The sequence below is a fragment of the Lingula anatina genome, chromosome 4 (genome assembly GCF_051362555.1).
Source record: "Lingula anatina isolate TDL-2025a chromosome 4, LinAna3.0, whole genome shotgun sequence".
Classification (NCBI taxonomy): Eukaryota; Metazoa; Brachiopoda; class Lingulata; order Lingulida; family Lingulidae; genus Lingula; species Lingula anatina.
Window position 1 is genome coordinate 21,148,591 of NC_141770.1, and position 18,159 is coordinate 21,166,749.

An 18,159-nucleotide genomic window follows, 5' to 3' on the forward strand; every position below is an offset into this window, starting at 1 on the left:
ACCGCACGATTGGGTGGAAATTAAATACTTGTTGTATGATTGATTTTCAAAGATATCATATACTTCCATTCATTTATTTTCTACTGGTGGCCAGTGATTGAGACACTTATAATTATGCTATGCTAATATTGCATTGTATGCATTCTAAGCTGCTTTTTTTCAATGAGTATACTAAACTAGTACGAGCTCAGTTTTAAAACAAAAAACAAAAAAACAACAAAAAAAAAAACGAGGTAGGATTTTTGTGAAAAACCAATTCTATTAAAGTGGTCTAACAACTTAAGCCCCAAAAAAGACATTATTGTGAAACAGAGTCCTGCCAAGTCGGCGCCGTTCCTAACAGTCCATGTATTTTATTCCCCATGGCTACTATGAATACCAGAACTTATTAAATGCGGCTTTTATTTATAGTGTTCCTTTTATAGTCAGTACCATTTAAATGGTTTATTGTCAGTATTTCCTATTTTAGATATTATGGCCCGTTGGGAATTTTATAGAATACACCATAAAAGAATTAATTATTTAAAAAAGATTATTATTATTGTTGTTATTTTATTGTTTTTGTTGTTGTTGTTGAATTACAATACCGCAATGAAAAGAACAACAACAAAATCCGCGAGGAAAAAGATAAGGCCTACCGTAAAAAAGAAGACCGAAGAAAAGTTTGAGACCAATAACACAAAACAGTTATGGTCAAACATGTCACTTCTTACTCAGTACAAGGGTTCAAAATACGTAATGAATGATGGCGACAAAACACTTCCCGATAACTTGAACCAAAAGTGCATGATTCGCCTATGTCAACAACACGGACTAATGTCGTCTCCACCATGTGTTTACAATCATTACGGTTATATGCCAAACAGTTCGACAGTGTTGCAATTTACGTTTAACACGTGTTTCAAGCAAGTTTATCCTCTTTTTGAAATCTTATTTACCAGTCTAAGATCAGAAATGTTTTAAGTCGCAGGTCCTGCTCAACATAAACGCATTTTCGAAGAAAATCTAATTGTCCCTGTCAAAAGAATGTCAACTGGTACTCGTACTAGAATCAATGTAACCTTCAATTAATTTTAAGTATTTACATTAAAAATTAGGTCATATTAATAATCTTCTAAAAATCCCATTCATTGTTAACTCTATTTCAGATAGAAAAGCATGCGAAGATTCCTCTTGAGCATTGCCATCTTTTCAACAATATGGAATAAAGCAGTAGCACCAGTAGGAACCGGTGGTCCACCAGGAACAGGGGGTCCACCGGGTACAGGGGGTCCACCAGGCACAGGAGGTCCACCAGGCACAGGTGGTCCACCAGGGACAGGAGGGCCACCAGGAACAGGGGGTCCACCAGGCACAGGGGGTCCACCAGGAACAGGAGGTCCACCAGGCACAGGAGGTCCACCAGGAACAGGAGGTCCACCTGGAACAGGGGGTCCACCTGGAACAGGAGGGCCACCAGGCACGGGAGGACCACCAGGAACAGGAGGACCACCAGGAACAGGAGGACCACCAGGAACAGGAGGTCCACCAGGAACAGGAGCTCCACCAGGAACAGGAGGTCCACCAGGGACGGGAGGTCCACCTGGAACGGGAGGGCCACCAGGCACGGGAGGTCCACCAGGCACGGGAGGTCCACCAGGAACAGGAGGGCCACCAGGAACAGGAGGTCCACCAGGAACAGGAGGGCCACCAGGAACAGGAGGTCCACCCGGAACAGGAGGTCCACCAGGAACAGGAGGGCCACCAGGAACAGGGGGTCCACCAGGCACAGGGGGTCCACCAGGAACAGGAGGTCCACCGGGAACAGGAGGGCCACCGGGAACAGGGGGTCCACCAGGCACAGGAGGTCCACCAGGAACAGGAGGTCCACCAGGAACGGGAGGTCCACCAGGAACGGGAGGGCCACCAGGCACGGGAGGACCACCAGGCACAGGAGGACCACCAGGAACAGGAGGACCGCCAGGAACAGGAGGTCCACCAGGAACAGGAGGTCCACCAGGGACGGGAGGGCCACCAGGAACGGGAGGGCCACCAGGCACAGGAGGTCCACCAGGCACAGGAGGTCCACCAGGAACAGGAGGGCCACCAGGAACAGGAGGTCCACCAGGAACAGGAGGGCCACCAGGAACAGGAGGTCCACCCGGAACAGGAGGGCCACCAGGAACAGGAGGTCCACCAGGAACGGGAGGACCACCAGGCACGGGAGGTCCACCAGGCACGGGAGGTCCACCTGGAACAGGGGGTCCACCTGGAACAGGAGGGCCACCAGGCACAGGAGGACCACCAGGAACAGGAGGTCCACCAGGAACAGGAGGTCCACCAGGGACGGGAGGTCCACCAGGAACGGGAGGGCCACCAGGCACGGGGGGTCCACCAGGAACAGGAGGTCCACCAGGAACAGGAGGTCCACCAGGAACAGGAGGTCCACCAGGAACGGGAGGGCCACCAGGCACGGGAGGTCCACCAGGCACAGGAGGTCCACCAGGAACAGGAGGTCCACCAGGAACAGGAGGTCCACCAGGAACGGGAGGACCACCAGGCACGGGAGGTCCACCAGGGACGGGAGGGCCACCAGGCACAGGTGGTCCACCGGGCACAGTAGGTCCACCAGGAACAGGAGGTCCACCAGGAACAGGAGGGCCACCAGGAACAGGGGGGCCACCAGGCACAGGGGGTCCACCAGGAACGGGAGGACCACCAGGCACGGGAGGTCCACCAGGCACGGGAGGTCCACCTGGAACAGGGGGTCCACCAGGAACAGGAGGGCCACCAGGAACAGGAGGTCCACCAGGAACGGGAGGGCCACCAGGCACGGGAGGTCCACCAGGCACAGGAGGTCCACCAGGAACAGGAGGGCCACCAGGAACAGGAGGGCCACCAGGAACAGGAGGGCCACCAGGAACAGGAGGTCCACCAGGAACAGGAGGTCCACCAGGAACGGGAGGACCACCAGGCACGGGAGGTCCACCAGGGACGGGAGGGCCACCAGGCACAGGTGGTCCACCAGGCACAGGAGGTCCACCAGGAACAGGAGGTCCACCAGGAACAGGAGGTCCACCAGGAACAGGAGGGCCACCAGGAACAGGGGGGCCACCAGGCACAGGGGGTCCACCAGGAACAGGAGGTCCACCAGGAACAGGAGGTCCACCAGGGACGGGAGGTCCACCAGGTACTGGAGGCCCACCAGGAACAGGAGGGCCACCAGGAACAGGAGGGCCACCAGGCACGGGAGGTCCACCAGGCACGGGAGGTCCACCAGGAACGGGAGGGCCACCAGGAACAGGAGGGCCACCAGGAACAGGAGGTCCAACAGGAACGGGAGGGCCACCAGGAACAGGAGGGCCACCAGGAACAGGGGGTCCACCAGGCACAGGAGGTCCACCAGGAACAGGAGGTCCACCAGGAACGGGAGGGCCACCAGGCACGGGAGGTCCTCCAGGCACGGGAGGTCCACCAGGAACAGGAGGGCCACCAGGAACAGGAGGGCCACCAGGAACAGGAGGGCCACCAGGAACAGGAGGTCCACCCGGAACAGGAGGTCCACCAGGAACAGGAGGGCCACCAGGAACAGGGGGTCCACCAGGCACAGGGGGTCCACCGGGAACAGGAGGTCCACCGGGAACAGGAGGGCCACCGGGAACAGGAGGTCCACCAGGAACAGGAGGGCCACCAGGAACAGGGGGTCCACCAGGCACAGGGGGTCCACCAGGAACAGGAGGTCCACCGGGAACAGGAGGGCCACCGGGAACAGGGGGTCCACCAGGCACAGGAGGTCCACCAGGAACAGGAGGTCCACGAGGAACAGGAGGACCACCAGGAACAGGAGGTCCACCAGGAACAGGAGGTCCACCAGGAACAGGAGGGCCACCAGGAACAGGGGGTCCACCAGGCACGGGAGGTCCACCAGGAACGGGAGGGCCACCAGGAACAGGAGGTCCACCAGGAACAGGAGGTCCACCAGGAACAGGAGGGCCACCAGGAACAGGAGGGCCACCAGGAACAGGGGGTCCACCAGGAACAGGAGGTCCACCAGGAACGGGAGGACCACCAGGCACGGGAGGTCCACCAGGGACGGGAGGGCCACCAGGCACAGGTGGTCCACCAGGCACAGGAGGTCCACCAGGAACAGGAGGGCCACCAGGAACAGGAGGTCCACCAGGAACAGGAGGGCCACCAGGAACAGGGGGTCCACCAGGAACAGGAGGGCCACCAGGAACAGGAGGTCCACCAGGAACAGGAGGGCCACCAGGAACAGGGGGTCCACCAGGAACAGGAGGTCCACCAGGCACAGGAGGTCCACCAGGAACAGGAGGGCCACCAGGAACAGGGGGGGCACCAGGCACAGGGGGTCCACCAGGAACAGGAGGTCCACCGGGAACAGGAGGTCCACCTGGAACAGGAGGACCACCAGGAACAGGAGGACCACCAGGAACAGGAGGTCCACCAGGGACGGGAGGTCCACCAGGAACGGGAGGGCCACCAGGCACGGGAGGTCCACCAGGCACGGGAGGTCCACCAGGCACAGCAGGTCCACCAGGAACAGGAGGGCCACCAGGAACAGGAGGGCCACCAGGAACAGGAAGTCCACCAGGAACAGGAGGTCCACCAGGAACGGGAGGACCACCAGGCACGGGAGGTCCACCAGGGACGGGAGGGCCACCAGGCACAGGTGGTCCACCAGGCACAGGAGGTCCACCAGGAACAGGAGGTCCACCAGGAACAGGAGGTCCACCAGGAACAGGAGGGCCACCAGGAACAGGGGGGCCACCAGGCACAGGGGGTCCACCAGGAACAGGAGGTCCACCAGGAACAGGAGGTCCACCAGGGACGGGAGGTCCACCAGGTACTGGAGGCCCACCAGGAACAGGAGGGCCACCAGGAACAGGAGGGCCACCAGGCACGGGAGGTCCACCAGGCACGGGAGGTCCACCAGGAACGGGAGGGCCACCAGGAACAGGAGGGCCACCAGGAACAGGAGGTCCACCAGGAACAGGAGGGCCACCAGGAACAGGAGGGCCACCAGGAACAGGGGGTCCACCAGGCACAGGAGGTCCACCAGGAACAGGAGGTCCACCAGGAACGGGAGGGCCACCAGGCACGGGAGGTCCTCCAGGCACGGGAGGTCCACCAGGAACAGGAGGGCCACCAGGAACAGGAGGGCCACCAGGAACAGGAGGGCCACCAGGAACAGGAGGTCCACCCGGAACAGGAGGTCCACCAGGAACAGGAGGGCCACCAGGAACAGGGGGTCCACCAGGCACAGGGGGTCCACAGGGAACAGGAGGTCCACCGGGAACAGGAGGGCCACCGGGAACAGGAGGTCCACCAGGAACAGGAGGGCCACCAGGAACAGGGGGTCCACCAGGCACAGGGGGTCCACCAGGAACAGGAGGTCCACCGGGAACAGGAGGGCCACCGGGAACAGGGGGTCCACCAGGCACAGGAGGTCCACCAGGAACAGGAGGTCCACCAGGAACAGGAGGACCACCAGGAACAGGAGGTCCACCAGGAACAGGAGGTCCACCAGGAACAGGAGGGCCACCAGGAACAGGGGGTCCACCAGGCACGGGAGGTCCACCAGGAACGGGAGGGCCACCAGGAACAGGAGGTCCACCAGGAACAGGAGGGCCACCAGGAACAGGAGGGCCACCAGGAACAGGAGGGCCACCAGGAACAGGGGGTCCACCAGGAACAGGAGGTCCACCAGGAACGGGAGGACCCCCAGGCACGGGAGGTCCACCAGGGACGGGAGGGCCACCAGGCACAGGTGGTCCACCAGGCACAGGAGGTCCACCAGGAACAGGAGGGCCACCAGGAACAGGAGGTCCACCAGGAACAGGAGGGCCACCAGGAACAGGGGGTCCACCAGGAACAGGAGGGCCACCAGGAACAGGAGGTCCACCAGGAACAGGAGGGCCACCAGGAACAGGGGGTCCACCAGGAACAGGAGGTCCACCAGGCACAGGAGGTCCACCAGGAACAGGAGGGCCACCAGGAACAGGGGGGGCACCAGGCACAGGGGGTCCACCAGGAACAGGAGGTCCACCGGGAACAGGAGGTCCACCTGGAACAGGAGGACCACCAGGAACAGGAGGACCACCAGGAACAGGAGGTCCACCAGGGACGGGAGGTCCACCAGGAACGGGAGGGCCACCAGGCACGGGAGGTCCACCAGGCACGGGAGGTCCACCAGGAACAGGAGGGCCACCAGGAACAGGAGGTCCACCCGGAACAGGAGGTCCACCAGGCACAGGAGGTCCACCCGGAACAGGAGGGCCACCAGGAACAGGAGGTCCACCAGGAACGGGAGGTCCACCAGGAACAAGAGGTCCACCAGGAACGGGAGGTCCACCTGGAACAGGAGGACCACCAGGAACAGGAGGTCCACCGGGCACAGGAGGTCCACCGGGCACAGGAGGTCCACCGGGCACAGGAGCTCCACCAGGAACGGGAGGTCCACCTGGAACAGGAGGTCCACCAGGAACAGGAGGTCCACCAGGCACAGGAGGACCACCAGGCACAGGAGGTCCACCAGGAACAGGAGGTCCACCTGGAACAGGAGGTCCACCTGGAACAGGAGGACCACCAGGAACAGGAGGACCACCAGGAACAGGTGGTCCACCAGGCACAGGAGGTCCATCAGGCACAGGAGGACCACCAGGAACAGCAGGACCACCAGGAACAGGAGGTCCACAAGGCACAGGAGGTCCACCTAGCACAGGTGGCCCACCAGGGACAGGAGGACCACCTGGAACGGGAAGTCCACCAGGAACAGGAGGTCCACCAGGAACAGGTGGTCCACCAGGGACGGGAGGTCCACCAGGAACAGAAGGGCCACCAGGGACAGGAGGGCCACCAGGAACAGGTGGCCCACCAGCGACAGGGGGGCCACCAGGAACAGGAGGTCCACCAGGCACAGGAGGTCCACCAGGAACAGGAGGTCCACCGGGAACAGGGGGTCCACCTGGAACAGGAGGTCCACCAGGGACAGGAGGTCCACCAGGCACAGGAGGTCCACCAGGAACAGGAGGACCACCAGGAACAGGAGGTCCACCAGGAACAGGTGGCCCACCAGGCACAGGAGGGCCACTAGGTCCACCAGGTACAGGAGGTCCACCAGGAACAGGAGGTCCACCAGGAACAGGTGGCCCACCAGGGACGGGGGGACCACCAGGTACGGGAGGTCCACCGGGCACAGAAGGTCCACCAGGAACAGGAGGGCCACCAGGAACAGGTGGCCCACCAGGGACGGGAGGTCCACCAGGTACAGGAGGTCCACCAGGAACAGGAGGACCACCAGGTACAGGTGGTCCACCAGGAACAGGAGGACCACCAGGTACAGGTGGCCCACCAGGGACAGGAGGTCCACCTGGGACAGGTGGTCCACCTGGGACGGGAGGACCACCAGGAACAGGAGGACCACCTGGTACAGGCGGTCCACCCGGCCAGAAGGGTCAGAAAGGTATGTGTATATTCTGATATTTGAAACAGCGTTATTGTGCTCCCCCCCCCCCCCAAAAAAAAAATAATAATAATAATTAATAATAATAATAATAAGGGAACATATAAAAAGTAAAATATAAAAATTTTAGGAAATTGGCTGGACTGACACTTCAGTTTACACATGAATGCTCCCCAAGTTTTAAGTTACCGTAGTCGATTAAAAATTATTTTCTGCTAAAAATAATGAGTGACCATAAAAAATCATGGAAATTACGAAGAACGAAAGTGTTCCAGTAGTTGATAAATAAATTTCCCCCTTTTCTCGCCTTTCCTTGAAATTTGATGGACCTTTGTAGTCTTTAAGAATAAATTTCATCGCCTTTTTTCGGGGATGGCGTGGGGGAGGAAGTCACCCTGTACAATATTTTTCTGTTTTCTATATCTGATCTAACTCCTTCTCAACGACTAAGGCAACCCCTTCTCAACGACTAACGTAAAACAGCCCATTATATACCCGCAGGGTTACAACATTTCTAAAACAGAATGAACGAGTTTTGTTGACTCTTTGCCATCTACGCTGTAGCTCAGGCCAACCTTGTATTTACATGTATCTATAAACTATAAATGTGTGTGTTTATTACTTACGAGCAATGAAGTTATCATTACATACAAGTACATGTTGTCAACATCTATGGTGTTGTAGGGATGAAAGGACTTCCAGGTGGGCCAAAGGGAGAAAAGGGAGAAAAGGGAATGCAAGGGATTCCCGGATTAAACGGATTGGCAGGCCTGAAAGGAATGGCAGGCGTGAAAGGTAAGATTGGAGAATGATAAAAGTTATGGATACGTTGCATTAATTGATATACGCGTTCAAATAGCACATGAAAAATGAAACTCATATGCGAAAATACTGCATTTAGCAGGACAACACTATATGAGCATTGGATTCAAAGAATGCAGGACAGATCCTTGAACATGCTTAAGAATAAAAGGAAACAGTGGCACATTTTAGGCGCATGTATCTATTTTGATCAGCAGCGGCTTTCCATGTTACCACCACCAATGTCGTAATACATCATACGCAATACGCGCGTGTTTGTGTGTGCGTGTGTGATCGTATTCGTCCCTAAACTAAGAGTCATCAGGTAATTAATGGATGGATTAAGTGGTTAATCTTTTCCAGAAATAGTCTTGTCGTTGTCTTTTGAATAGTCTCCTGTAGTGAATACAGATGTTTTATTTAGGAGACGTTGTTTCATACACTCGTATAAAAAATTTTGTTTTCACTAGAAAATGTTTTATGAGATAAATTTTGTTTCACGTGAATACGGACACCTGTGACTCGCGTCCTATTATGAATTGTCTTTGTTTCGTGTGTAGTCTCTAGATAATATCCAGTCTAGACCAGATACATGACACTACTATCACCACTGAATGTTCTGATTTTTCAAGACTACATTAACACTTTAATTCCTTACAAAACATCACAGATTTCTATATATGTTGTAACAGGGTTTCAAAAATAATTAAATTGTATGTTTTTGAACTTTATCGTTCATACTGGATACAAAATGCCTATGTCATCTTGCTTTATCATTCATTTATTTTAGGTATGAAAGGAAACATGGGCATGAAGGGAAACATGGGCATGAAGGGTTCCAAGGGGTCTCCAGGTAGGAAAATGTGGCAACTTTAAATTATTACCTCCTCAAAGAAGGTTATGGTTTTGGTTCCGCTTGTCTGTTTCTCTTCAGCAAAATTATGGAAAAAAAGTTGTGAACGAAGTTTGATGAAATTGTAAGAAATTGTCGGGGGGTTACGAAGTAACAAACACTTAGATTTTGGTGTTAAGAATTGATCCTTGAAACAATTGATTTTATTTAATTAATATTAACGAGACTTGAGCTGAGTAAATGTTCATTAATCAGAATTGAATAAATAAATAATAAATAATAATGATGAGGGCTGAACTTCATTAGCTGATATCAGCGCTCTTCGAGTGCTTTTCTAATTTCATTTTATTAAACTAATCGCTCTAATTTTCTCTTTTTCTTTTTACAGACACGCGCACGCACACACACACACACACACACACACACACAAAGCACCAAACTACCACGGTAAACCTTATCCGTAACTTTATTTGTCATCAGGAATGATACTTATGATGCCACCGGCGAGTCAAACGACCGGCTTTACACCGACTGGAACCGGAGCGGGTTTTGGGACGACCGGAGGTTCCGGAACTACCGGCGGTTCTGGGTTTACCGTTGGGGCCGGAATTTTCACAGGTTTCGCACAAAACAATGCACTGCTCAATTTATTAGGGATTCAAAATGCTGGTGAGTTTATTTGAGATAAAAGGTGTTACTTCACGCATGATAAACTGCATAAATATAAACGGATTTTTGGCTGTTTAATTGACAACGTATTACAGACATCATTAACAACTTTCCTTAGTTGATTGTTCATTCCCGATCCACTGAATACACGGTATAAGTAGAAACATTATTATTTAATTTTATGCCCCCTTTTTGTTTTACGGAGTTAGATGTATTACGCAGATCAAAAATGAGGAATAATATTGAGAGTTACAGGTAAAGTTAAAGGACACATTTACATTCAACGTATTATACCGTTTTTTTTTTTTTTTTTTTTTTTTTTTTTTTTTTTTTTTATAGCCGCAACGGTTTCGTCTCTCTTTAACACTGGGTTCTTCGGACAAAACTTTGGACTAAACCTGGGACAAACCGTCGGGCAAAACCTTGGAATTAACCTGGGACAAAACTTTGGCCAGACCACACAAGGAACAAATATTTTCGGCAAGTTTTAGTAGATATGTAAAGTGATATGATTTATTGTAATATCTTAATGAAGTTTTAATAAGATTTTAATATTTCTTAATTTTTTATATATTTTGGTAATTGTGTTCTTAAATCTTTGTTTTTAAAAGAAAACAAGTCTACTGAACATTTTAATGGATTTCAAACTTAAATAAATAAATAAATTTATTATTATTATTATTATTATTATTATTATTATTATTATTATTATTATTATTATTATTAAATGAAGAAAATTGTGATACCCCGTTTGAAAATTTTACATCAAAGAACAAAGTTATCTTCATTTTGAACACTTAATTGAACCTACCTGTAAATACATGTCGCAGATCAGTACTAAAGTTGTCATTTACAAACCACATTCGAGTCAATAAATAATAATGAAACAATAAATAAATGAGTAAATATTCCTATCACATCTCTGGTTCGATGAATTTGTTGTTTTTTCTTGAATTTCCTATTATTTAATTATACTGATAGTAACAAATGTCTGGTAACTGGTTTTATTCATTATCATTTATTTTCTCTAGGATTCCCCCTATTCAGCAGAATGCGATCTGAGTCTAAGGGTATCGCCAAAAATGCTCAGAATATCAGGTCAAATAGAACAGAAGGTGTGGCATCAACAATCACGCTGGCAGTAGGGTTCGTGGCGCTGGTGGTGGTGGTGATAGTTGTCATGTGGAGAAGAGGAGCACGGGCTAGGGAGACATTAAAGGAGAAATTACAGAAATTCGAGCAGGAAATATCTGAGTTACGGGAAGACATAGCTAACAATGAGTTCAGCACAAATGACAGTGACTGCAACGAATCAATAGTGTAGCAAATTATTAACCATCCTACAGCCTCTGCAGGACTAATGCAACTGTTACTGTGCCACTGTAAATGTTGTCACTAAGAAAAGAGCAGCTCACAGAAGACATTTCTCAGGGTATTTGGAAGTGCATCTCTGTTACATAGACATCGACAGATTGATATGCTGTAAATGATCATGAGGACAATAACAAAAATATCAGGCAGCGTAGCACAAACATAATATTCAGAAAAATACTCGGATGTAAATATTCTCAGGTAAACTTTAAGTATATAACTGAACGCACTATGGTCATGCCGTTTCAGTAAATAAATCTATTCATTATTTAAACCAAGTTTTTACCACTTGTTTAGAAACTATAGAAATTTAATTCTGCTTATGTGAGTTTCAATATGCTCTCTCAGTTTGTAATTTTTTCATCAGTTCAGACGTTAGCCAAAAGCTCAGATATAAGTGCGACAAAAAATCAATTTACGCGCATAAGTTTGGAAAAGGATATGGTATGACCTCATCACTTCGTAAAATCGACTTCGTTTGAATATAATTTGGAAATATATGCATAAAATTTATGAAATTATAAACATTGTTTTACGCCATACAGGACGTTTCTACGGTGCTGTTCTCGTCTCAAATTAAAGTAACGTTACGAATAAAACAATTATTGCATTATGTTTATACATGCACAGATATGCATATAATTGCTAGCAAGCCTAACATAATCACAAAAAAAAAAAAAAAAAAAAAAAAAAAAAAAATGGCTGAGCCAGAGCATGCATGCATGCCGAAGTGAAAGTGTCTCCGTTTATGTACAGCCATGACGATTTGTTTAACTGTGCTGAAATGAGTCAGTTATGGTTAGAGGTTCCATATAACCTCCTGCTGTAAACACTATGGGCTGGAATTCCAAGCAAAAGAGAGAGGTTGTAAATAGAATTTTACAGGCCACAAATGCTAATCATAAAATTAACAACCACAGAGCAACCTGTTGTCGCATAAGCTAGAAGACTGCTTCTTAAAAAAAAACGTTTAAATTGTTATCTATAATAGTGGGGTGTGGTGAATTCGGAGAAAAAGTGCTCAATAGGATTGCGAAGTTTTAGGTGGTGCTGATATCTACACACACTGGACAATAGAAGTGTCACCCCTACTGAACCAATACTTTGGGGGAAATAAATGACTGTGGAATGATATGCTCCTGGTATCATTTTATTAACATCAAATTTCTCAAGAGAAACGATTCTGACTGAGCAATTCAAATGTATCGATATTCTGACATTGCTTATATTCCGCCTCTTCAGGCTAATAACTTCGATTACTCTGATTCAGGGGGTGACACTTCTATTGTCCAGTGTGTGTACTTGTACCTAACATTCCGGAGAGAGATACACTTCCCCACGCAGTTCCTCAAACTGTTTTACTGACTCAGAAAATGTGTTTTGGTCGAAAAATATGTCGAGGCTGAAACATGCGTATTCAAGTTTTTCGCGGGTTGCAAAATGTGTTTGACTGGAAAATGCAGCTCTTCATTGGGTTAGAAATGCGTAGCCTCACATGCAACGTGATAACAATCTTCAATCTTAGATCTACCCCGGTAGTATGTTGATGTGTCAGCTTAATTTGATATTTCCTTTGCTTAATTTTGTCAAAGGTCTTACCTCATGTTATGAAGGGCTTTGTAAGAATCATGGTTAACTCATTAGCCTATTTTACTTAAGGACTAAGCAGCTGAAATAAGCATTTTACACTGAATTAATGACCTTTTGATCCTTCAGCTATTGGTAATGTTGAATGTATAGAGTAGTTTTATGTAAATACATAGCACACAGTTATTATACCACAAATGTCACATGTCGGTCACGTTATCATGCACGTACAGTGTAGGCCTACCTTGATCCTGGTAGAAAAAATGCCATAAATAATCTCAGAGTTCAAGGTCGTAGGGAAATATTAAAGGAACGCACAAATAGATAGGGTGTGAGAACTATGCTTGAACATGTCGATTTCTAAAAGATGTTTATGTTAATATGTTCAATAAGATATACCTGACAAATAAAAGTGCTTTTAGCGGGAGTCGGAGTCCTCCTTTTTTTTAACTGTATCTTGGGTCTCCACGTCGGACATGCTAGTAAATTTTTCACGAAATGTAGTTCCATCCACCATGACACCTACATGTACAGTATATTATTTTGGGCTCGGAAAATTGTGAGTTCTAAAATTGTAACCTTATTCCTTCCATACTAACAAGTACATGTATATATGTATGTTCTCATAATTATTTCACAAAAATGGCAACACTAGTACTGTCTGCTATTTGCTTACAAAAAAGAAGCAAAACGCTTTGGACTGTGCATAAGCCTATATACCGGTAAATACTATTTGCTGACTGCAACTTCATGAATATGAGTGATTTGTTTTCCGAATTTAACGACAGGTGTATCGGGGAGAAACAGACATTTTACATACCTCGGGGCTCAACACATAAACGACACGTAGCAAATACACATTCATATGGATCTGTTTTATTTCACAAAACAACGAAAGCTGAAAATTACACTGAGCAAAAAATGTTGAAAATATAATATATAAGCAGACGATGCTATTTACGAGGAATCTTAGAGCAATTTACCGCGGCGTCCTTTGTCTTTGCCTTTTTTAAAACAAAACTTTGTCCTAAGAAAACATGATTGTTGTCAATGTTTTTGCTCTCACTGGTGACAAAAACATGTCGGATTGTCAACTGCATACATCACATGTACATGTACTGCTGTGACCAATATTTGGTCCCTTGTGGTGAAGAGGCCGGGTGGAGACGTTAAAAAAGTAGGGCAGTTTGTGATATTCATTACGCTTGGTTACAGGTGTGGCGTGATAGACCCGTGCCGTGACGAAACCGTTCTGCACATGCGCATTGAGGGTAGATTGAAAGAAGGGACTTCCGGTATGACAATATCGTCGTAGGTATTTTTGGAACTATTGACCTTTCAATTCGTAATTCAGTGGTTTTTGCCATGAGAGAGTATGTATTTGATAATCTTACAATAAACTCCACGGAGGAATGTTGGAAAAGTTTTATATAAACACCAAAGGAAGCGTGTGACACAGCCCTTATTACTGAGATTGTGATCGTGACTGAACTGTTTTGCTCTGTGATGAGGTTGTAGTAAGACTCGTAGTATAAATGTTTTCACACTACAATGTTCTTTCAGTTTAGAGTTCAGTAATTGTTGTCGAGAGAAAGTGTGTGTTTGACAACAATATAACTTCCTCTATGGGGAAATGTTGGAAATACATATGTAGCTACGTGCTGTAAGTCAACTTTGTCAGTGTCGTGAATGTGACTGCGTTTGCATAAAGTCGTCGTAAGACTCGTATGAATGCTCATTATATAATGTTAGATATGTTCACAGGTGTGTTACACGTCCAAAGTGAGAAGGTCGATGCATTCCCAACAGTCCACCTTCAAGTCAGTTTTTTTAATATCATAAAGCTTTAACACATTTATTTTATTTCATTGTTCAGATTGATTGCCAGAAGAAAATAGCTTAAAATTATAGTGTGTGTTTGTGTGTATTATGATGATTACTTGTTGTATTTGTTCTATATTTTCACATCACCAAATAAACATTTTGTATTTTGTATCATATACTGTGTTCTTTTTTAATTTTGCTAATCTTAAACATTAGCACATTTTAAAATTTCTAGAAAACCACATAGGAATGCCCTTAGGATCAGGACACTATAAAGCTAGCTTTTTTTTACTAAACCTTTTCATGTGTTAGCTTTACGGTGTATCGCTGATGTGTGCTATATATGAAATCGAGAACTTAAATCTAGAACCTAGGGTACATGGAAATAGTGCCATCAAAAACTTGAAAAAAAATATAAAAAAATAAGAAATATAACAATTACATTGAAGGATGTTTTATCAACGTCTGCTGGGAACAAAAGTCTAAAACATTTTCTGAAATGTAAATTTATCCTTAACATATTGTTTCAAAAAGGTTGAAAACTGTACAAAATTGTGCGCAAAATTAAGAAAATTATGAAAACATTTGAATGATGGCTGAAAAGAATTTTTGTTTTTGCTGATTTTGGCCACATTTTGTCATGTTGTAATATGTGTCAAAAAGATGTTTGGTCTATCTTTGGTTTGACCCTTGCCCTTGCTTTGATATATTCCTGTTTAGAAGTTATTATTATTATTATTATTATTATTTTTTTTTTTGAAAATATGTGAACATTTATCATTCGTGTTGTGATAAAGCAATGAGAAATATAACAATAAATTGAGTTTGATTTTTATACATTTTTTTTTTTTTTGCTGAGGATAATACTGGTTCTTTATATGTAAAATATGAAGACAACGAAGTTCACTTAATATTGCAATGATTACAAAACACATGACAAGTAACACGAAATGACTAGTTTTATATTGGTGGACATATACCATACATGATCTCAAAAATTCATCCAAGTCTCAATTTGGCACTAGAATTGAATGGAAAAAACATTAAATTACATTTAATTGCGATTTTTGTTTGTATCAATAAATAGGGCCTACTTCTTAACTTTAAATCTCTATTTTTCAAATATATTCCTGAAGTTGGCATGGAAGTCAACTGAAAATTCTTTAAGGGATTTCTTAAATATCAACAATCTGTGTACTCACAAGGCTACCCAGGTATGTTGGTTAAAAGTTCTCTCGTCTTAATTGTTTTAGGATCTGGTTGCTGTCTACGGTTACCGCAATAAACTACTTCGGCAAGACAGACCAAAATATTATTAATATAAAGTAAAAAAAATGCATAAATAGTAGCTAAACAAAATTATACCTAACACTAACAGATAAACTTGACCCACAATACAAAGGACAAAATTTGAATGATCTCCTCTAGGTTCTTACAACAGCTGTAGTAGGGCCTAATTGGTGTATCTTGAGAACAATAACCAGGTAAGGTGTGATATATATATGTGGGGATCGGTACTGTACAGTGCCTCCAAATTGCGTAATAAAACCGGAGAACAATGGCCAGGTAAGCAGCATGACCAGCGGGGCACGACGGTTTATTCACGACGACGGTTTATTCACGGACTGCTACCCCAGCGTGAATAATCCGTCAGAACGGTTTATTCACGACGACGGTTTCTTCACGTGACACCGGCTTATCATCTCTCAGACCAATGCTAAACATTGCCGACTCCATGCAGTCAACTATCCGTCTACGGTAACACAAAATTTTGCTTACACCAGATATACCTGTTGGGATAAAGTCCTTGCTGGATTTTCTGCCCTGAAGATATAATATCACAGTTCCCAGTTGCAAAACGGGGTTTTATTTACTCACAATATGCACAATACCATGTTCTACGATGTAATTAAGCACATCAATTCGCGTATGTCTGTGTTTAGCCAACTTTATTGCCGAAAAAGCAGTGCCTGTACTTGTGATGAATTTCACATGGCAGAAGTTTGATTTATATAGAATCACTGATGTAAAAACACGCCCAGTTCCTACAGTTAGCAATAGTAAGGACGGAAAGAAACGGGACCTGTCCGGCATATCGAATAGGCTTAATTGGCAAATACATGCAATGGACGGCCCGAAGCTTTTTAACGCCTGTCACCATATTAAAGAGAACTAAAGGTACAGTTATGGGTTTCCAACTGATTCACCTGCCCTTCACAGATTTTATGTCTGTAGACTGTGCGTGTTCGGTTTGGGGTCCTGGGTCGATTGTGGAACTACAAATTGCAAAATTAGCCTTGCTGTGTTTGCTTTGATATAGAGGAACCGGGATAGCCTATTTTGAACATCTGCGCAGCAGATGACGTCAAACGAGACCTGGATTGGAGCGAGATTTCACGAGAGGTGGGGTTAAAATCTGCCATTGAAACTTCTCTCGCGGTCAGGCACAAGTCTATATGTTTTAGGATTGCATTGAGTAAAATTTGGCGTTGTCATGTAATTTGAGATAGAGAAACGCAATGGCGAATTGCTAATGTTGTGTCGTAGGGTGCATTGCAGATAAAGTTAAGCAAGAAAACCAGGAAAATGACTATGGATGACGGACACGACTGGCGAGAGAAGTGAAGTGAAGAAAGAGAAGTTGGGCTTGATTAGATTAAAAGGACTAATAATGCCGAAATATTTAAAGTACAGATCAGGTCGCAGTATTTTGTAGAAAGAAAGGGACCAACTGCAGACAACTCGCACCCTGCACGTCACTGGCTCCATGGCATCACCGTACAGACCGTATCATCAACGGTCGAGGGGCATATTAATAAGTAAGTTTTGTGTGTAGTTTACAGGACACCATGGTTTATTAATGTAATACAGCCCTAGTACTTGTGATTAATAGTCTTTTACGGTAACTATATCAGACAAATTTGCTTGTACCATTCCTATCTCCATATAACGTGTACCTGATTATGAAATACTGGTGAACCTTCCACACCTATTAAGTATACACAATGTTCAGTTGTAACATTCCATGCCGGGTGGTCAGTTATGATAATTGCAATTTGCAAGTAAGGTGGAAATTAGAGTTGGTATTTTACAACAACGTTTATCACATAATGATATATATTTCAGAAAACTAAGTGAGTTATTTTTTATTTATTTTAGAGCATGACAGACACAGCACATGTTATTGAACCAGGCAAGAACTGCGAGAGTCATGTGGTCAGGATAACCAGATGTTGAAGATTGCTCAGTGTATATTAATCTCTTATGTCCTTAGTTATTATGTTGTTTACTTAATTATATCAGGAGTCAACAGATGGCATTTTTTTCTGGGTGTCACTTACAGTATCAGGCATTTTCTTTATTACTTTAAAATGAAATATTTGGTTTTATGAATATATATATGTATATAGGCCTATGTATTGTACTGCACTAGTGATTTAATGAAGAAAATTATTTTACTTGCTAGTATCATTCTTATGTTACTGTAGTGACTTTTTTTAATAACTATATGACACCTGTTTTTCATATCATTTACTCAGATCAAAATACAAGTTCGCCTGTAATGTGTTTATTTGTTGCATTTGTGTATAAC